Source organism: Pteropus medius, unplaced genomic scaffold (genome assembly GCF_902729225.1).
Source record: "Pteropus medius unplaced genomic scaffold, Ma_sr-lr_union100, whole genome shotgun sequence".
NCBI lineage: Eukaryota > Metazoa > Chordata > Mammalia > Chiroptera > Pteropodidae > Pteropus > Pteropus medius.
The window spans coordinates 9196828-9219297 of record NW_024342474.1 but is presented as its reverse complement, the minus strand read 5'-3'; the positions used below and the strand labels follow the sequence as shown (position 1 = coordinate 9219297).

General features: G+C 35.3%; 1 long non-coding RNA gene across 1 annotated transcript; it reads left to right on the top strand.

Annotated features, from left to right (window-relative positions):
- Window positions 1-10791: 10791 nt before the first annotated feature.
- LOC120604832 (uncharacterized) lies at window positions 10792-16549 on the top strand. Its single transcript, XR_005653429.1, has 3 exons — window positions 10792-10880; window positions 16125-16190; window positions 16275-16549. It is a non-coding gene; the product is annotated as an uncharacterized LOC120604832 (long non-coding RNA).
- The last annotated feature ends 5921 nt before the right edge of the window (window positions 16550-22470 follow it).

Here is a 22470-nt window from a genome sequence, read left to right as displayed (position 1 = left end):
TAGTTATGTCTTTTCTAAGGTGTCGTCTTAGTCAAAACTTTACAAAAGGGGGGTATGTCTCTTTGGTACCTAAATTACTTGATGCTGCAGTATGGTCACTGTCACCATAAACAATAAAGAATTAAGAAGATAAAAGTGACCACAGTTCTATAAAAATATTCACAGTAATAAAGACCGGTGTAGAAAAACAAAACAAAACAAAGCAAAATACCAAGTCATGATCTGTGCAACATTAGTTGATTTGCCTCTGTGCGGAGTGTGGAATATTTTCTGACTTTGTTTGGGCTCCAAGTATGCTTTCTGTAGCCTCCGGGATTGTACCTTGCTATAAGTGGTGCAAAGGTGGGGCAGTGATGATAATTGCGATCTTTGGGATGGCAAATGGAAACGAGCTCTCAACTCTTGGGCATGATGGTCATTGAGACTTAAATGCTGGGCAGTTGGAGGTAGATTTTTATTTTTTAAGAGTTGAGATACTTTTTTCTTGTGGTGTGTGAAAGTGCTCAGGAACCCAGATTGCAGCCCATGAAGGTGAACTGGTCAGTTAGATAAAAAAAAAATTTCAATGAATTTTTGTTCTTGTTTTCTTTGGTTAATTTAAGTTATGTCCTTGTTTGGGACTTGGGTTAAAATAATGATATTGATTAAAAAGTACAAACTGGTACCTAATTATAGAACACAGAGAAAATGCTCTGGGCTAGTTCCCTTGCCCAAAATAATGAAAAGGCAATCACTTATTTTTGGTTTATTCTATACTTAACCTATGAAGCCATCCTTATTAAGCATAGTCTCTTAAATTTATATAATTTTAAATTTCATCTGGCCCCCCTGTTAGGTGAGTATTATCCCAGGTTACAGAGTTTTCACCATGAAAAATGCGAAGAGAAAGAGAGTAATCTATAGAAGGACTTGATATTGGGGAAGTTGGACCCGTGGCAGTCATTGTAGGCTATAGTGGAGTCATCCAAAAGAGCAAGCAGGCTGTTCCCATTTCAGTATCTGGAAACAGGGATCCCCTTCAGCTTTTTATTTTAGTACCTTCTATTTCTCTTTTTTGCTAGAAATCTCAGTTCTTCTGTGTAGGTGCTATCTATTGTATTAGCCATTCAATTTGATTTAATGTTATACTGAATGAAGTTTGTCAATGATAGTGAGTCACAAGAAGTCCTTGCGTGATACAATACGGCGTATCCGGAAACCTGGAACCTCCCAAACCATATCCCTTTTCATCACTGATTGTTTCCTTGGCTCAAATAGCTAGAAAACACATAATGAGAGTTATAACCAAAGCTAAGCAACGCTCTAGATGAAAAACTTAGAAAACATAGGAATGTCTCGGAACTCTAGTTTTCCTCGATATGTTTTTTTTCTTAAAGAGACCTCGATCTGTTAATAGAAACGCTTCTTTCAGGGACTTGGGCCACAGCAGCATAAGAGCAATATGGCACCTCGGGCTGGCCGCGGATGTTTACCACAGTGGCTGGCTCCCTCTTATGGCTAAATGCGAATACAACAATCATTCAATACCCCAAGGGCTACCTAATCGGGGGCTGTACTTATATTTGCCCACTAGAAGCCACCAGTGTTAGCTTTGATTAATTTGTCTCGAGAGCTATGGAGTATATACCCTGAGATATACCAACCATCTCCCAGAAACTAAGAAAAAGAAGTCAGAGGAATAGTCTGAGCTTTGGAAAGCTTTCTCAGACTTTCGCTTTAGGGAAACAGGTGCTTGCCTTGCGTTTAATCTTTTGGCCAATCATAATTTCATTACTTTTGGCAACAGAAACTAGTATCTGTTTAATATAAATTTACTGACCATCTGCTCTAGGTGGCATTCTAAATTAATCATTGGGGCAGGGTTTAGTAGGCAGCATTAACTTAAATGTGATATTAATACAAAATGAGCACTAAGTATAGTCAATATATAAAGGAAGTAATTACACTTGCTGTATTTTCCCTGTTGTCCTTGCTATTGGGGTTGTTATGGGAAAAATGAGTAAAATACATTGCCCTCTAGGAGTTGTGCAGTGTGTGTGTGTGTGTGCGTGCGTGCGTGCATGCATGCGTGTGTATGTGTTGCTAGGAGGATTCTAGGGTGAAGGAAGGGGAGGGCAAGGTTACTTCGCAAGCCATCATAATAGGAGGAAGAAAGGAAAAACACCGTAATAACTGTGCTAGCAATGCTCGGAAAGCTCTGGGGATTCAGGACTTTGCTAGTGCAGCTCAAGTCCAAGTGCAGCAGGGAAGGTTTCTAGAAGGAGGTACTTTGAAAGGGACCCTGAGTTCTGTGGGTTCTGTTCCACAGAATCTCTACATACTTCAAAAAGTCCAAGGCTTTTTCCATGATTCAGAAACAGGAGGAAATGTCTCACTCCTGTTTCTAGGCCAGAGCTCTAGACTGATCTTAGATTAGTATGCATAGGATTAATCTAAATAGGATTTTGAGAGGTTGATTTAAAAAAAGCCAACACTGCACTTATGATGTTGTTTCCAGAGTCAAATGCTGTCTGAATTTGAAACAGTCGACTTATATACAGAATGTTGGCATGTGCTTAATGTGTGTACTAACTTGGTATTTGAATTTATGCCAACAATAAAGCATTGGCGTGTGCTCTTCTGAACATATTTCCCCTCCTGAAAACTTGGAAATAATTAACCCAAAACATATGATATAGATTACTTTATATCATTTAGAGAACTTATCAATTATTTATTTTGTATACATTGAATTTAATAATAAGGCATACTATAGCTCTTTAAAAATTATTACCTCGTAATGGTAATTTTAAGTGTGCTGGTTTTATATGGATGTTTTATTTCTCTTGACACTTTTTAATGACATCCAAAATTGTTAAAAAGTGATTACTCTGCTAAAGATGCAAAGATATTTTAATTTGTGATAATAAACTCTTTAAATATGATAATCTGCCCTATTTCACCAAATATAATTTGATTCTGGGTGAATTCGTTGATTATATGGTGGAATTTTTTACTTACCAAGAGCAAAGTACTGCATTCCTCCTTTAAAATTATCAGTAAACTTCTTTAATATAATTAGGAACATTTGGGTTCGGAAAATATTACAATTCAGTGATGGAATCCTGCTCTACTGTATTACCAAATCTAATTACCTTGGCGGTATAACCTGGGTTATATCTGAGCTATCCTTGGTAAGCGTTGTTTTGTGTCACCGAGAAAAGACTTAAAAACTAAATCCAGTACAACCAGGAATTAGATAATGGATTCCATATTGTCTATCAGCTGATGATCAATATTATTTTCCATTTTTCAGTTAACTTGGAACTTTTAAGATTACTGGCTATATAGAATGGCACAACTCTTTTAATATTAATATTACCAACCAACCATTGAACATTTCTAGGCTTTAGATTTATTAGTTCAAAATTCAGATTCAAGCTTAAAATGTCCATGGCAAGTAAATAGTCCTATTTTTTCCCTCCTTATTTGTTCTTTTTCATGTTACGTTGTGTCACTTATTACTCTGTGATGAAGGCAAGGAAACAAATAATTAACTACATTTTGAGGGTTTGTGGATTTTTACGTGATGTGTATGTAGGCATCGAGTGGCTGGGACCGAGGGTTTTTCTTCCTTTCCTTATTTCATTCCTTTCTCCTTCCTTTCTCCCCCGCTTCCCCATTTCTTTCCCCCTAAACATTTTCAGAATATTTCATGTACCGTCTCTGAGTGAATTTGCTAAATAGCCTATTCACCACATGACCAACTTTTGAATCATTTTTTTTTTTTTTTTTACCTATTTGCTTTTGCTTTTAGTTGATTGGCTTTTATCTTCATATGAAAGTATTCTTTTGTTTTAAGCACTATTCTAATTTGTCTCAATTCCAGGCTCTTATCTTTGGAAATGAAGACTGAGTAGCAGAGAGATGGGAGACTGGGGGAATAAAGAAGAGTGACAAGAATGGAATCTCTCTGAACATGCAGAATTTTTATGAATATATTTAGTATTAATATATTCTTATACATGGGAAGAATAGATTTGTAAGAATTCTTCAAAGTCAAAAATACATTCAAGTATATGTACCAATTTCAGTATCAGGGAGACACTAACTACTGTGACAAATACTCCCACAAATTTTAGTGGCTTTACATTTTAGAAGTTTATTTCTTACTCATGTAAATCCAGTTTGGATTTTTCTGGATGAGGTCACTTTATTCTACATTATGAATCAGGGGTCCAGGTGCCTTTCATATTGCCGCTCTGCCATTTCCTATGTCTTTTGAATTCAGTCAGGTGAAGGGGGATGAGAACAAGAAGACATATCAGCTTCTTATAAGTCTTGCTCCCAAAATGACATATATCAAACTGCTCATATTCCATTGGCAAAAATTAGTCACATGGCCACAATAACTGAAAGGAACCCTGGGGAAGGTAGTCTAGCTTATGGCTGAGAAGAAGAGGAAATAAAATTTGACCAATAGCTTACAGTCTGTGATATAATTAATCAAGAATTTTTCATTAGTATATATTTATGACCAGGGATATGCTAAGTTTATAGAGTATCCACAAATTAGAAAAAGGATGTAGCCTTGCGTGAGCATGGTACAGTGAATGGAACACTTCCTTAAACTGGGCATTCATGTGCAGGGCATAATCTGCACAATGGTACAAGATGGTTCTGTTCATTATTGTAGTCGATACATGATTTCTTCTTATAAATAAATTCTTCCCATGAATAAGAAGGGAAATGAGACAGACAATAATAGAACTTTCCTTAAAATGGTGCTATAAAGACAAAATGAAAACCCAATCGACTAAAAATAAATGGTTAAAAAAACAAGTAAATTTTGTAAACTGATATTTACAAATTGGCTTAAAGCAATTTGGCTTACTTTTGTATTTTCCAGGTCCTGTGCTAGATGTTGGGATAGGAAAGGCCAGTATGATTTGGTCCCTGCTTTTCAGAGGTTATACTCTTACTGGGAGAGAGATGTAAGCAAAGAAGATCAGTGAATCATAAAACCCAGCATGTGTTGAATGCTGATTTTCTGTCTGATGAAGTCACTGTGGAAGTGCAAAGGAGAAATTAGTTAATTCTGTCTGCTCTGGGGCTTGGGCTATGTGTGGGGAGAGACTCAAAAGAGCGTTGGTAAAGGAGGCGATGACTAAGTTTAATTTCCGGGAAATAAGGGGCAGAAATGGCAGGGGGAAAGCTTGAATAAAGGCTCGATGGTATAAAACATACCATATTCAGGAAACTGCAAGTAATTGAATATGAATGTAAAGTGGTTTGGGGAATGTGAAGAGGAGGCTGATTGTTCAGATTTTAGCCAGAAGATGTTGATAGGGACCAGGTTAAGAAAGGTGTGGTAAGATTGGCTGAGGAGTTTAAATTGTATCCAGAAGAAAATAGAAAGCCATTGAAAGGTATGGCATGATCAAATACTCTGTTTTAGAGAGGTCTCGCTGGTGACTGTAGAGTGGTGTAGGTAGGGGATGAAACTCAAGGCAGAGGAAACAATGAGAGGATCATTGCAATAATATGCCTGGATTAAAGTGTCAGGGGGAAGAGTGAGGAAAGTCTGAGGAAGAGAGCAGAATCTGAGATAATGTTTCTGCATGGGGGCTGGTTGGCTGGTGGTATTCACTCACAGTATGGAAAGAGAAAGCTTGGAGGAAAGTTAATAAGTTGCTTTAGACCTGCTAAAAAAGTTTGAGAAGTCCCATGCATAAGTGTAGTCATAAGAGTAGTATATATGCTCCACATGTGTGTGTGTATGTATGTATATATATATATATATGTGCATATGTTTAATATTTATGATTACTTTATTAACAGATTTATTGAGATATAATTGTCATACAATTAACTGAACATATTTAAAGTATATAATTTGGTAGTTTTGACATACATATACACATGTGAAACCACCACTAAATTACGATAATAAATATATTCATATTTTTGTGCCCCTGCGTGAACCCTTCCCTCTCTGCCCCTGTCTTTCTGTTTCCAGGGAACCATTGATCTGCTTTATGGTACTATGGATTCGTTTGCATTTCTTAGAATTTAATGTAAATGGTATTATATGTTATACTCTTTTATGCCTCGCTTCTTCCACCCAGCATAATTATTTTGAAATTTATTCATGTTATTGAGTATATCAATAATTCATTCTTTTTTTATTGCCAAGTGGTAGTCCATTATGATATACCACAATTTATCTATTCACTTATTGATAGATATTTGTTGTTTTCCCCAGTTTTTGGCTATCACGAAGCAGCTGTGAATATTCATAGTACAATTAATTTTATTGATTTCTTAGAGAACCAGCTTTTAGTTTAATGGATTTTCTCTATTGCTTTTCTGTTTTTATTTCATTGATTTCCATTCTAAACTTTATTATTCATTTTTTTTCCTGTTAAATTCTGGTTTAATCTGCTCTTTCTATTCTATTTTCTTAAAGTGAAAGCTTGGGTCATTAACTTGAGATCTGCGAGTTTTTTCTTAAGGTCGAAGCTGAGATTATTAGTTTGAGATTTTCCATCTTTTTCATACAGGGGTTTAGTGTTAAAAATTTCCATTTATGTACTGTTTTAGCCACATTCTACAATATTTGATGTTGTGCTTTGTTTTCATTCATTTTAAATTTGTTCTAATTTCCCTTTTGATTTCTTTTATCCATGGTTATTTAGAAGGGTGTTATTTAGCTTCTGTATACTTGGGGACTTTTCCAGATACATTTCAGCTTTTGCTTTCTAATTTGGTTGCACTTTGGTCAGAGAACATATTTTATATGATTGAATCCTTTTATATTTTTTGGGCCATATTTTATGGCCCAGAATTAGATCGATTCTGGTAAATGTTTTATGCATATTTGAAAAGAATAGATATGTTTTGGGTACAGCATATTATACCAATTAGATCTAGTTGTACTGTTTTTCATTTTTTTCTATATCTTCATTGATTTTCCTTCTACTTATTCTATCAATTATTGACTTCTCTGACATTAATAGTGGATTCCTCTACTTTTCCTTGAAGTTCTATCAGTATTCACAGAAGTTCATACATTTTGAAATTCTCTTATTAGGTACATAAATGTTTATGATCGTAGTGTCATCTTGATGGATTGACCCCTTTATTTTATAAAATTTCCTATTGTCTCTAATAATATTTTTTTTTGTTTTGAAACCTACTTTTTCTGCTACTAATAGAACCATTCTAGTTTTCTTCTGATTAGTATTAGCATGATATATCTTTTTCTATCCTTTTATTCTTAACTTATTTGTTCCTTTTATTTAAAGTGAGTTTCTTGTAGGCAGCATATATTTAGGTTGTGTTTTTTAAAAATCTGTTCTGACAACTTTTTTATTGGTATGTTTAGACCATTTACATTTAATGTGGTTGTCAGTATACTTGGGATTGAATCTACCACCTTGCTGTTTGTTTCCTATTTATCCGGTGTGTTCTTTGTTCCATTATTGTCTTCTTTTTCTGCCTTCTTCTTGATTGATTTTTTTAATGATTTCATTTTTATCTCCTTTATTTACTAATCAGTTATAACTCTTATATGTTCTGTCATTTTTGAGATTGTTCATTCTTTTGTGTAGAACTAGGTTTTTATCTAGTACTTTCTCTTTGAAGGATTTCACTTAACATACCTTGTAGTGCATTTCTACTTAGAGGTGATGAATTCTTTCAGATATTTTATGCCAGAAAAAAAGCTTTTTTGTCTCTTTTATTTTTAAAATGTATTTTTTTTTTCTGATTATAGAGTTCTGAGTTGATAGTATTTTCCCCCTAGGACTGGAAAAATATTGCTCTACTGTCTTTAGGCTTTCATTATTTCTGACTAGAAATCTGCTCCCATTCTTATTTTTGTTCTTTCATGTCTTTTTTTTGCTGGATTTTTACCTTTTAAAGATTTTTTCTTCATTACTTGTTCTAAGCAATTCAATTATAATGTGCATTGGTGTAGTTTCCTTCACGTATCTTGTGCTTGGAGTTAATTGAGATTCTTGCATTTGTAAGTTTTAATTTTCATGAACTTTGGAAATTTTTTGACCATTATTTATTAAAAAAATTTTTCTGTACCTTCTATCTCTTCTCTTTTTGGAACTCTAATTACCCATACATTAAGCCATTGGTGGTTGTCCCACAGTTCACTGGTTCTATGTTTTTTCAGTCTCTTTCTGTGTTTCATTGTGAATAGTTTCTACTGCTACATCTTCAAGTTCATTAATCTTACCTTCTGCAGTTTGGAATCTGCTGATCTCATTCAGTATATTTTCATCTTAGACATTGTAGTTTTATCTCTAGAAGTTTGAACTGAGTCTTTTTAATCTTTTCAATTTCCTTACTTAACATGAGCAATCTTCAGCATCTAGAACATATAGAATAATTTACAGTAGCTTTTTAAATATTCCTATCTGTAATTCTAAAATTTGTATCGATTCAATTGATTTTTGTTCTCATTATGAGTTATATTTTCCTGCTTCCTTGAATACTTTGTAATTTTTGATTGGTTGTCAGACATAAATTTTACCTTATTTGGTCCTACATATTTTTTGTAGTCCTGTAAATATTCCTGGACTTTGGGAGACAGTTAAATTGCTTGAAAGAGTTTGATTCTTTCAGATCTCATTTTTAAGTTTTGTTAGTTAGGATCAAAGTGTTGTTTAGTCTAGTGCTAATTTTGTCCCTCTATTGAACCAACACATTTCTTTGAACTTTATCCAATTCCCTGTGATTTCTCTGTTCTCTTTCTTCTTTCTCTTCCTTTTCCTTCTTTCAAGTTATTTGTGAAAGAAAGTGTGCCATTTGCTTTACAGAGTATCTCATAGTCTATACTTTGCTGATTGCATTTTCATAGACTCATTTGATATATTCTTTTCTTTATTTCCCTTACATTGATTTTTATATAGAGAGACTTGATCAGATTCAGGTTTGATGTTTTGGCTAGCGCACTTCATAGGCAGTATTATATACTTTATGAGACACATATATATATAGTTTCTATTTTTATGATTTTAGCAGTCATTGATAATTGTCTCAATCTATTCATAAGGCATTGCAAAATGATACTTCAAAATTTCAATAAGGCTTTATTTATAAGCAGGGATAATTCTATAAACAGAATCTACCTCTTACTATTTGGCTGTCCAGAGGAACTTATGATATAAGAAAGGCAAGAAAAGTACTTAACTTTTTTTCTTTATTTACCAGTTTTCAATACAAGGAATTAATTTTCTAATATTCTTCCAAGCTTGTTAATGAGTTGTTATTTTCTCTTAGTTTCATTGTTAACTCGTGGACTTTAATTATTTTTCGGTTTTGAGAAGATTTTTTGATTTTTATATACTACTTGCCTTTTGGGTTTCTTTGCATGTCCACTAGGACTAGACTCTTCGTAAGCTACTCTTAATGTATAGCACCAAAATAATCATCATGACAAACCCCAAGGTCTGAAATCTCATACCACTGTATTTGAATGTTATTTCATTGTTTCTGGTAACATACTAAGAATTTTGCAGCAGCTAATAAAATATTACATTTTTAAATTAAGGTGATTTGGGTAATTCAGATAGTTTAATTGTTCAGAGAAAATAAGTTATGGGTAATATAAAAATCTTTATTTTTATAATCTTTGCTAGCCATGGTATTTGGCTAAATGGTATTTGGAAAACTGGCCTATGTATACATAAGAAAACATTTTAAAGATTCTTATAGGACTCAAATACTCTCAGACTTGAAGGGGAACTTAATAATTGCTTAGTTGAATTCACAAAATAACTTGCCTAATTGCTAATGGTCAAAGCTGAAACTGAAAAAAAAAATCCATTAGTTTTCAAGATTTCATCATTTGCTTTAATTAACATTTTGAAAGCCTGAATAGTAATTAGTAATTAGAGAGCTGCATTTCTTTATATTGTGTGTAATTAATTTTAACGTCTGATAAGTCTTAGCAAATAGACTATCTCCATTTCTTGAAGTGTGTTTGAAAAGTAATTTGCATCATCAATTGCAACTAGCTTATCAAACTTGTGAAGCATGGCCAATTATTTATCCTTGTAGTTTCAAATATTTTTTTTTAATCGCAATTGGTTGAACTGATGAAACTAGAATTAAGAAGTGAGACCAACCCTGTTTTATTCTTTTATGAATTGCAAAGTCCAAATCCTGCCTTCAAAAATACCAATAATCTCATCTTGTGGTTGTTGGAAGAAATAAATGAGACAATATATCAAAGTGCCTAGCATGTAATAGTTCTGCAAAATTGTTAGTGACTTTCCTTATTGCTTTCCATACACAGAACACTAATTTTCTTCCAATTACATTTTTTCAATTTCCCAATGAGTGATTCTTTTAAATAATCAAATACATTTTTTAATGCCTATTGTTATTGTTAACTTGCATTATGTGTATAATTTGTAGTACCACTTTAATTTGAAGATAAATAAATTATTTATGAGTAACTGGTTTTAATCTTGGTAAATATATTTTTAAATTATATTGTAGAATCTCTTTGTTGACAAATTCATTCCTTGGTTAATGATATATAACATCTCTGTCAAAATTATGGGGCACAGCTCTATCACCTCATATGCTAAACTGCATTTTTTTTATTGAGGTATAATTGACATATAACATTATATTAGTTTCAGGTGATTCAATATTTGTACCAATCACGAAAAGACCACTGCAATGTCTAGTTAACATCCACGCATGAACTCATTCTAATAAATGATAATTATGCTGTAAATTTTTAAAAATCCGCAATAAAGTTATCCTACCCTATTACTTATTTGTATTTAAGGTATTTAGAAACTCTTTTTAGTTTTTTTGTGTGTGTGGTTGAAACAAGGAGAAATCTTAATGAGAGTCTAAGATAATTGTAGGTAAGTGAGATTATATACAATTATATCAAATGATTCTGTTAGTTATAAACGATACAGAAATAAGATAATGTTTTGTAGATTCTTCTGATATATATTTACTCAGGTGTTGGATACTTGTCTTTTCTTTTTCTTAAAAATTAAATCTCTGATTCTAAATTTGCTTTTGAAGAGAGACACTGGCTAATAGTTTATTTATGCTTTCCTCTTTTCATGTAACCTTCTCTGTTGCAAATATAATCATGCTTTCTTCCAATAATGCTGATTTAAATTTTTTTTTTCTTAGTTTCCTATAAACCTTTCTGGTCTCAGTAGTTTTGTATTGATCTCCTAGTGCCTAAACATTTGTCAAACTGACATAAAATTTTTTAAAGTCTATTTTCAAAACAAGCTTTACTGATATAATTCTCTAATTGTTATTCTAAATACAGAAAATATTTGTAAGACTGCACATGAAAAATTTCGAAAAGTTAAGATTTGCTTAAAAATCTACATCTGCTGTCATACGATAAAATAAAATTAGTTTAACCTTTAATCAAATCCCTTATCTATTTTTTTACATTTTTGGGGAAGGAAAGTTTCAGGAATCCAAGACAATGACCAATGCAGGAACTATCTTAATCATTAACATTAAGTAACAATAACAAAATAAACCCCAAACCACAAATCAAACAAAAGAAAACAAAAAAGGATGGTTACAATTTGATCTGAAATTGTATGTGGAAGTAAATAAAATGTATAAGATCTTATGTATGATTTTATACTTCTCTAATAGTTGTGAGAATATGGCATATGTTTCTAATAGGAGATAATATAATACAATTCTTATCTTAGAAAGGTTTTGTTGTTTTTTGAGAGAACAGCATATGGCAGTTAATTCTCTGGAGGCACTACATCATGTGAAGCAGTCCACTCATTAACCCACGTATTTCATTTTCTCAGAATTATCAGTGGAGAGAGATTTTTCATTTTTGCTTTAGCTCTCATACACAATCCAAATTTGTATAATTTTTCAAGCATGTGAGGATATTGGGGACATAAATTAAGGATTGTATTATTTGTTCGTCTTACTGTTTTAAATAGAGTGATAATGCTCACTAACGCCCAGGACAGGCTTTCAACTATTATCAGCCATAAGCTGATGCTTGCATTTAATTCATTGATTCAGTCACTAACCAAATATTTGTTGAGTATCTAATATTTGTTGAACATTATTCCAGATACTAGGGATTCAACAAAAATTGACAGGTAATAGCTCTGTCCTAATAAAACTCCTTGAAAATGCTTTCAGCTAGTTTTGGCTAGTCTCAGATTGTGATACATGCTGTGAAAGGAGCACACTGGAGGATGGGCTGCAGCAGGGCTGGAGCTTAGGGGCTATACCATAGATAATTGAGCCTGGGAATTGCAGCTGAGACCTGAAGGGTGTTTAAATCACCTCTGCTTCTTCCAACCTTGGAACTTCGTGCTTCCTCTGCCTACTCGTTTTCCTTGCTCCTTTCACTCCATCTTACTCACCCTGCAAGATGCAACTCACTTGTTTTCTCTTTCTGGAAGCCTTCTGAGATCCGATAGTTGGATTGCTTCTGCTCTGTCTCCCAAAGCAGTTTTATTTATTTTTTAAATCACAGAGTATTTATCACATAGTATTATAATTTTGCATTACTGAGCCATCACTTGTGCCCTAAGGTAATTTTAATCATGTAAGGTAGTTTTGAAAATTAAGTAAATCAATGCTATGTGGGCAGAGATGCTATTGTGTACTTAATGTATAGTAAGTATGCAATAAAAATGTATTAATGATGAATGCTTAGGCCTTGTGTTGTTATTTTATGACTATCTCACACTTTTCTTTAAGCAGGTCTCTAGTTATTCTAGCCTTACTAATATATTGCCTCTATTCTAGATCAGATCCGCTTTGATTGATTTTGTCAAATCATTCAGTCATTCTTACAATAAAACTGTCAATCCTTTTTTTTTTTTTTTTTGGTACATTCTGTTTTCAGCAAATGCAACTATACACTGGAATATAAGGTAAAGGAAACCATTTTTTTAACAAATTCCTCCTTCCAAGCAAAGCAATCTGAATCATGTCAATAAAATCTGGCTGTCCTGCAGGGTCTGTAGACATTTTTAAAACAGCGAGGAAAATGATAATATTCTGGGTCAGATCTTTATGAAGAGTCATCTACAGAAAATGGAGCACAAGGTACTAGAAAGCATCCCGTAAATCGGCATAGCCCTAGTGGCAACACTGGCACTATCAAGTATTTTTATGTATGTATGTATGTATGTATGTATGTATGTATGTATGTATGTATGTATTTGTTTATTTGTCAAATTTTGTTTTTCTCCTTTTTTACTCTCTTTGGTCTTCTTAGGGTGGCATGTGTCTTAGATGGAGTAAGGTCAGAAGCCCTTTTATAGTTCTCACCCTGCTGTGGGGTGCACTGCAGATCTAAGTTCTCTGGGCAGAAGGCATAATCAACAGGAATGGCTTAATGACATTTAACTTCTGTAATGTCCAGAATTTGATTGGCTTCTTTGGCCTCACTCTCTCAGTGTTAAATCTTTAAATCCTAAGACATGTATAGTTGACATTGTGCCATGTGACTTGCTTCTTCTGTGCTTTGTAATTGATCCTCACATCTAAGAACTCTGATACAGTGTCCTGGAACTAAGCAAGTATTGATTCTCTTTTTTATTGAGTCTCCTTTTTTCTAGTTGCAAGATTTGGGCTAAGTATTTTTATGTTAGATAATTTCAGGCTAGAAGGTCTTAGCATCTAATCAAACTCTCCATTTATAAAATGATGAACAGACTTCTCTAAATTCTCTTCATACCTATCTTGCTGGACTTAGACTTGATACTTCTAGAATCTTCTGTTGTAGTTCCAATCTGAAAAACAAATGAACAAAGAAAACAACACACACAGACACAGACACAGACACAGACACAGACACACAGACATACACATACACACACACTGGGTTTCTTCTTTTGTTTATTATCATATTGTCCATTTTCAGATTGAAAACTCTCTCTCTCTGCCTATCAGCTGAATCATTTAAAGCTATTTCCGACATTCCCAACTTGTGTAATACAGAGCGGAGATTTTTAACCTAATCTCTCTTTGGAACTGGATTTTGAAAATTTCATTAAGAGATTGGCTTAGGTGGAACATCTTTTCCAAGTTATGTTTTTTTTTTTTTTCAGTATAATGTAATGGTTTTAAATACAGACTCTGGAGTCAGAATACTTAGGTTCAGATCTCAGCACTTCCACTTACTGTGTGAACACAGGCAGAATATTAACTTCTACGCTTCCATTTTTCTGATCTGTAAAATGAGGAGAATAATAGTACCTATCTCATAAGGTTGTTCTGAGAACTGATTGGGATAATATAACTAAAGCCTTTAGATTAGCACCTGACACATAATACTAACATAATACATGCTGACTATTATTATTTTTATATAACAATCTTCTCAGCATTTCTGTTTTCACTTGGAGGGGAACTAGGATAAGAAGAGCTCCTGTAACTGCTGAATTTTTACCTTCTAATATTAATTCTTTTTTTGTTTTGTTTGTTATTTTTCCAATGTACAACTATTTTATTTACTAATTCTGTTTTGCTCATAATTATATCTTTAGTGCCTAGCAAATGGTCTGACACATAGTAGGCATTTTAGGAATGTTTGTATAATGAATGAATGAATTCTCTCTCATTATAATCTCTGACATTGGCTACTACCATCTTAGATCTGTCATATATTGCTTTGGTCTCACAGGATCCGGTCTGTATTGAAATGTTGTCCTCTTAATTCAGGGCTCTTATCACAGGGAGGTCCAACCTTGTGCTTGTGAATCCTGCAAGCTGCACCTTAACCCAAACATTCTGTGTGTGCAGCTCTTCTGTGCCTGATCATCAAAGCTCCTCTCACAAGGATCTCTTCCTCCACAGGGTCTGACCTGAAGGTGGTGAGTCTGCATTTGGGCAGAGTCATGACACCATCACCATCTTTAAACCCCTAAAGCAGCATTAAGGGTATAACTGTCAAATTATTTCAGTTATTTGCTCTTGATAATAAAAGGAGCCCTAATGCTGCTCCTTTTTTAACCTTTGTGTTCTGGCCTAATGGGACTTGTTTGTTGACATTGGCCATGTTTCATTTGTTGTAATAGGTGTTGTCATTTAGTTGCTTCCATTTCATGAGTTTTAATTAACTGTTACCTTTATTGATGTTCCCATAATATTTAGCCATTAAGACAGGATCTCCTGTGACATCTTGAACAAGTGACTAACCCATTTGGGCCTTGATTTCTCTTTCTGTAAATTGAAAAGAATTGGCTTATACAATCTCCTTGGTCAATTTCAGAGCTAAGATTTCATGAGTAAAAACCAAATAGATAAATTAGATATTTTTGCCTTTTCTTCTCTTTTCTTTTCTTTAATTAATCCTGTGAAAATTAGTGGGAGAATAGAAAATTATGTTAATCTCCTCCTACTTATCTCTTAAGCAGTTCCTGTGCTTTGATAGGGTTTGAAAATTCACCTCCTCAAAGGAGACTGGCAGTTTCCTCTCCACAAGGCTACAAGACATCAGCCTACTCTCTCTCTTAATTTAGAAACTAATATTAATTTCCTTGTGTTTTCTCCTGGCAATTGACATCTGAATATTGTACTGTGCAATGTATATAACAGCCAAGGTGATTTTTCAAAATGTAAAAATTTTCTTTCTCATGACCCACGCTACCCACATTTCCCTTTTTCAATTGCCCTAGCCATGTTTTCTTTCTTTCAGTTTCTAGAAAGCACTACATCTTTCCTGTTTTAGGGCCTTTGCACATTTTCCCCTCTACCTGAATTATTCTCTCTTGTGCCTCCTCTCCAACCACCTCCACCTTTCTGTAAGACCTTCTCACATAGCAGGCTCCTTCTCATTTTTCAGATCTTAATTTAAATGTCATTCTTAAAATGAGCCCAATTGAAAGTAGGTTCTTCCTGTAAATCCCTGTCATAGTCTTGTGGATTACTTTAATTGTAATTTGTAAATTTTAACTTTGTTTCTTTTCTTATTTATCATTTGTTTCCCCCATGAAACTGTAAGCTCTGTGAGGACAGAGGCCAGTGCATATCCACGCCCAGCACATTATACCTACTCAATAGATGTTTGCTGAATCGGTAAAAGAGTACTATTAGTGCCTCTTCATCAGTATAATCTGTATTTACTGTTGATTTCTTAGATTTCCTGTGCTTCATCAGCTAGAGAGATGAAATCCATTACCAAGATGAAAAGAACATTTTATGGGGTACGTGTTCCAAATCCTTGTTTTTAAATACTTTGTTTTTTAAATATGAAAGATTTCTGCTTTAAATATCTACTTTATCTGCAGATTGGAAACAGAGGAGTCTACAAAGCCATCAATGAACTGGATATTCTTCTTTCCTGGATTAAACAATTCCTGGAAAACATTAAGTAATGCAAGAATACAAGTGCATTGGTTTGATTGTTATTTATAAGTATAATGAAAACCACCAGAAATAAATTTGCAATTGCTTTTTTTTTTTTTTAATTTGTACATACTACAAGTTAGACAGCAAGTTAGATTCTTCAGAATGGACTACAGGAATTTAATGTAATAAAGTTGTGAAGTGTTTTCATTCTGAATATGTTTCGTTATTCCTAAGTACATTTTATAAATTTAATTTAAAGGTGTATAACTAGAATTAACTCAGATAATTTTGTAGAAGGAAAATGACAAATTTCTGGGATATAATGTAATGTTACTGAGATTGGAGGACTTTTTCTTCATCTAGGTGCTATGTATGTGATTACTGTCTACTTAAGAGTGTGATGATTACTAATTATGTCCAGTGTGAACTTAGCTCCTAACAGATTTTGATTTTAATTAAACTATGTTTCTTTCTCCTGAATATCTTTTCTATGAAAGCATGCTAGAATTTCATTGAGTACAATAGTAACAACCAGATCGGATCAAGTAGGACACCCAAGTCGACAAACTGCTTAGAATGGTTTACTAGGAATGGCTTTGACAGGTAACCCAAGCCACAAAGACCACAAGTAACTGAGTTAAAACGATACCAGGGCTTGATAATACTCCTTCTGGGTGCCATACAATTAGGAAAGCTGATAGAAGCCAAATAAAAGTCTAAATGCAGCTCAAATACCATCACAATAAAACTTCTTATACTGTCTAAAAACCTTACTTGCCCAGCTAGACTTTCAGTTAAATGAGTAATATGGACTGACCATTGTTTCACATAAAACGGACTCTACTTCGTGGCTATTGGCATAATAGGTAAAGGCAATTTCAGACAGCAATTGTGTTACAGCTGGTGCGCTTCCGCAATGCATTTATTGTGCCCCTGCTGCACGCAGACAACATGATGATTTGGTGTTTCGTGATATGAATAGGCAGGGCTTCCCCCAGGCCTTTGTGGATTTTGTCCTCAGTACCTCTTCTTTCCATTGCTTTCTCACTATCCAATTTTTCTTTTCAATCATGTAGTCATTATTCAGTTCACTAGAGACTGCCTTCTCTTGGTTTATCTCATGTTTCAAAATTACCTCATTGTCCCCGGCTCCTCCTTCTTTCTGCCTTCCCCATTTGCATCCTGTGGTCCCATGTCTTATCTCTGTCTGGGACCTCATTAGACAAATCCACAGGAAGGGAAAGGTGTGGTGAGCACCTCTGAGTTGAGGGGGAGATTGGAGGACTTTCTCTTCATCTTGTACTGTTGATCCAAGGGGCAGCCTTCTTTCCTGAGGAACGTTTGGAAGAGCTGGCATCTGGGAAATCAGAACTCTACTTGCTGGCTTTGCCATGGACCTGAAAGGTGGTGATACAGCCATAACTACTCATTGCCCCACTTTTAGAACACACAGTGTTTTGTAAGACAGGCACCCCTCCCTGCTGAGTTTGTGCTGTACTTCACAGGGCCTGGAGTCTCCAGTCTGGGTTACAAACTGTTCATCAGCTGCCCCAATACTTAAGGACTCTAGACATCAGAGAAGCTGGGAAATATTCATTTGTTGGCCAAGTACTTAAGGATCAAATTTCACCTATGTTCCTTAATATTTTGGGGTGATTGAATTCAATATTTTTATTTATTTGTTTCCCGAATTCTTTGGGTTTCTTAGAACAGTCAAAAGGCTGTTAAATTCTGTCAGACACACTATAGAAATTTAAAAGTCATTACCAACTAAAAAAACAGCCTATTTTCTTTAGACAAACTTTATTCAAATGTCAAGAGAAAAAAGCATGGTTTTATTGTGTTTGAATAAAGACTGGTATATTGAAAAGGCAGATAAGAAGAGAGAAGCTGGTGTTCTCGTGCACAGTGAGAAAACTGTGTTTGGTGAGGTCACTGTGGGCTCAGAGTGAAGCCTTCCCTCTGATTTACAGGTCTCACTCTGGCCTTTAGCAGAAACAGGGATAGTTACTTTTTTGGAGATGTACACATACCCCCAAACTACCATGAAATGCTCTATAAACCCCAAAGCCATTTAACATTTATAGAAGGAGATTCCTTCTGGTAGATCCCTACTAGATCATACCCAGGAGACTAAATTTCCTATTAAAATGTTTTGTCTGTCAGCATATGATTAGAGCTAAAGGAGTTGAATCTGCTCGTAGAGCAAGCAAAAGGAACCTGAGTACCAGGGAGTATCCTGGAGTGGTAGAAAGAGTCCTTGGTGAGGTCGAGAGGCTGGTTCCAACTTTCTTTAGGCCCCTGCCTACATCATCAAAGGGTCACTCATACAAAATATCAACCTCCCTCCCAAGCCAACCCCTCATTCCTCATCACTTTTCTCTAAACCACTTCTTTCCCACTGACATGCCTGTATTGACTTGTTTGTTTATTGATTGTCTCTGCTATATCAGAATATAAGCTTTGTGGGGAAGGACTTTTGTCTGTTTTATTCCTTGTAAGGTCCCCAGAACCCAGAACAGGGCTTGAACACAGGGCATTATGTACGCATGTGGTGAATGTACAAACCCACGAAAGGAAGGATTGAGGTTTTGGCCCTGCTGCTTTTAGGGTGTGTGGCCAATGCCAAGTTACTTTTCCTCTTGGGCCTCCATTTCTGGGTTGGTCCTGATTGAAATTAACTACCATGGGTGATATATATACAGGTGTCTGCGTAATGAGGAAGTGTGGCCTTCTCTTACTGTCCTATCAGGGTCTCACACATACTTTTCTCTTTCTACCACCTGCTTCCTACTCCAAGCCCTGCTTTGCCTGGTTAATTTTTCCTAATCCTTTCAGATTTCATTCAAACATCCTTTTGTTAAAAGTTTCATACATGCTTTATTTCTTCATAGTACCTATCGTAATTATAATTACTGTACAGGGTACACATTTAATGTCTCTCTTACTAGTCCAGCCCTCTCTGATTCACTGCAGTTCTGCCCAGACCCTTACACATAGGAAGTGCCCAATAAGTATTTAATGAATGAATAAGTAATTAAAATAGTGAATTGGATTAGATAGCCTCCAAGGTTTCTTCCAACTCTGGCATTCTCTGTTGCCATAATTTCACTGGTTGGTGTGAACCTTAGGGAATGTAATATAATAGTGCTTCCCAACTTGAGTTCTCTAAGAACACCTATGTTATTATTTGCATAACAATGAATTTAAATCAACACATTTTTTACCTGTCCCAAATAAAAAGTAACTGTAAATAAATATACAACTCTTAAAATACGTTACTAAACTTAAACGAATATGTTCTTAATTAAAACATGTTAATTCGTGTACCACGTAGAATCATTTTGCAAGCCACAGGCGGAATGTGTCTCATACGTTGGGCAACCCTGCATTATAATAAATTTCCACTGCCTCATTCTGGTCCAACGTACAAATAGTTGGAAATTAGAACTTGATCATTTTAACCTACCCACAGATACCAGTTTAGAAAAAGTCAAGCCACGATGTTCAGGTTTCAAACTGGTTTCAGAGCTCCCGTCATTGTTTCCAGAGATGGAGATACAACAGCATGCTTACCCAGTCAGTCATTCCATGGTGCTGATGACTATGGCTCTTGACAGAGGATGCTGGGATGGCAGTATGGCCCTCTTCCTTCCTCCTTCAGTCCTCTGGAAGAGCAGTCTCTTGCCAGGTAGCCATGGTCAATGTAGCTTCCCCAGAGGGAAACTATGGGAGTCATTGTCTTTTCCGTTAGCGAGGCTTCTGGAGAGGTCAGATGCACACACGGTGGTAAGAACAAAAAGTGAAAGCTCAGTCAGGCTGAGCAGAAGAAGTAACAGAAAATCTCAAAAGCAGATGCAGAATATAAGAATGGAATCCTTCACCAGGGCTGTGATTTATAAACTAAAATAAAAATCAATCAATTCTATAAACAGTATTGAATGTTTATTGTCTGGTAGTCACATGGTCATGACTGAGGTAATGATGATAAATGAAACTCAGCTTCTCTCTAGCAATTTAGGACCTAGGAAGGGAGATGATATGAAGATAACAGTCATGGTGAAATTCAAGCAATAATGGAGAAATGTACACAGTATAGTGGAGTGGAGGTCAGGACACATTGCATTGAAGAGGTGCTGTAACGAGCAACTTTGTCTGTACTTCTATTTTTATAGGAATGCTTTCTAAAAGCAAGATTGTAGGTTCAGAAGATATGCTTAATATGCCCCAGCTCTCTGCTGCTCTGGGCGGTTGAGGGAGAGGGAGAAGGCTAGTCATAAATGTAGGTATTTACTGTGGTGGTAGAGATGGGGACTGAGAATCCTCTACGATCAGGAGCCCCCACTTTCTTATTTGACTCCTGTCCAAAGCTTCCCCAACTCCTTCTGCTCCTCACTCCCCAAAACAAGGCAGCTCCTAATCCCAGCTGACTTGGGATAAGTCATGCTGGCTCCACTTTCCCAAAGAATAAATTCGAATCCATGTATTCCCAGCAGCCTTTGAAGAACAGAGGTGACACATTAATGTCCTCTAAGGCCCCACTCCCCCCTCTATCTATTAAATGTCTTCATGCATTGGTGGTTTAGATATGGACATCCACCAGTGTCAGTAGACTTTGCATGGTAAGGTGATCTCTTGAGACTCTCTGGGTCTTGTGAGAAAGCATTTTTTTCTTGAAAATTAGGTCCCTTTAGAACTTTTTAGCTGTGGTAATTTTTAAAATTCTGGTAATAATTTCATGCCAAGTGCAAGCTGTAGTGAATGTTGTAGTTACAGCTTTTCATCCATATATTTTGGATGGGACCTTACCCAAGGGGTCCTTAGTCACCATGATTACTGCAGAATTCAGGAATGAACTTATGATCCAAGAAGTGCAATCAGAGTGAATTACAGAATTTGCTTCCTGGGAAGAGAGATTTTCTTTTCTGTGAGCCTTAAACTTGAAAAAATATAGATCGAACTACTGCAGCTATGTTGTCACAATGAGGCCAGAGCCTGGCTGTGAATCAAACTGACATTTTAATTATTCACTTTCCGAGAATCCGTATTACTCTGAGATTCTTTCTGCCTCAGCTGGGTGCTGCTTCTCCGTCTCTCAAGTGAATTTCTATCTAAAAACTACAGATTGGAGGACCCTGGGGCTTTGTTTGGGCCTCTTCTAATCCCAGAGATTGTTATTAGATATATCCTATTCAACCTCATGGCTTTAAATATTATCAGTGAGCTGATGGCAGCATTAATGTCTCCAGGCTGACCCGTCTCCTGAATTCCATACTCACAGAGCCCACTGTGTACTTGACATCTCCATGTAAGGCATCTCAAACATAATATGTCAAAAAGAGAAATTTTGTTTCTCCTTCTAAAATAAGTTTCTCTTCTAGTCTTCAGCAACTTGGAAATACAAGACAGAATGACATCATTGTTAAGTACACAGACCCGGAGCCAACAGAGTCCGGGTTCAAATATAGGCTGTAATTTAAAAGCTTAATGAGCTTAATCTCTCTATTCCTCCCTTCCCTTGTCTGCACAATAGGGGTGATGGATTACTTATTTTGTAGCACTATTTGTGAGGATTAAATGAGGTAATATATGTAAAGTGATCAAAACCATGATTGACACATTATAAAAACTATAAAGCATGAATTATTATATTATTATATGGTAAATTACCACACCACCTACTCAATTGCCAAAGCCAACAATCTAGGGTTATCCTTAATTTCTTCTCTTCTCTCATATCACAAATCAAATTCATCATTATGTCTTTCAGTTCTACCTCTTAAATATACCCCAAATCCCTCTGCTTCTCCTACCTCCACCAATATACTTTGTTCCATGTCAACTGCACCTCTGCAAACCACTCCCCTGCCACACCCTGTCTGATTGTTCTCATTGTCTCCATTCACCTCCTGCCTTTGAATCCAGCCTCATCACAACTTCCAGAGAGAATTTAAAAAATGTAGGCCAAAGCATATCCTCTTTTGTTTGATAATTTTTAGGGGCTTCTCGTACACTGAAAATAAACCTTATCTGGCCAGAAGGTCCTACATGACCCACGAGGTCTTTTCACTGACCTCGTTTTTTTGTCAACATTTGTTTCTGAAACATTCAATTTACTGTCTCGGCCTTTATACT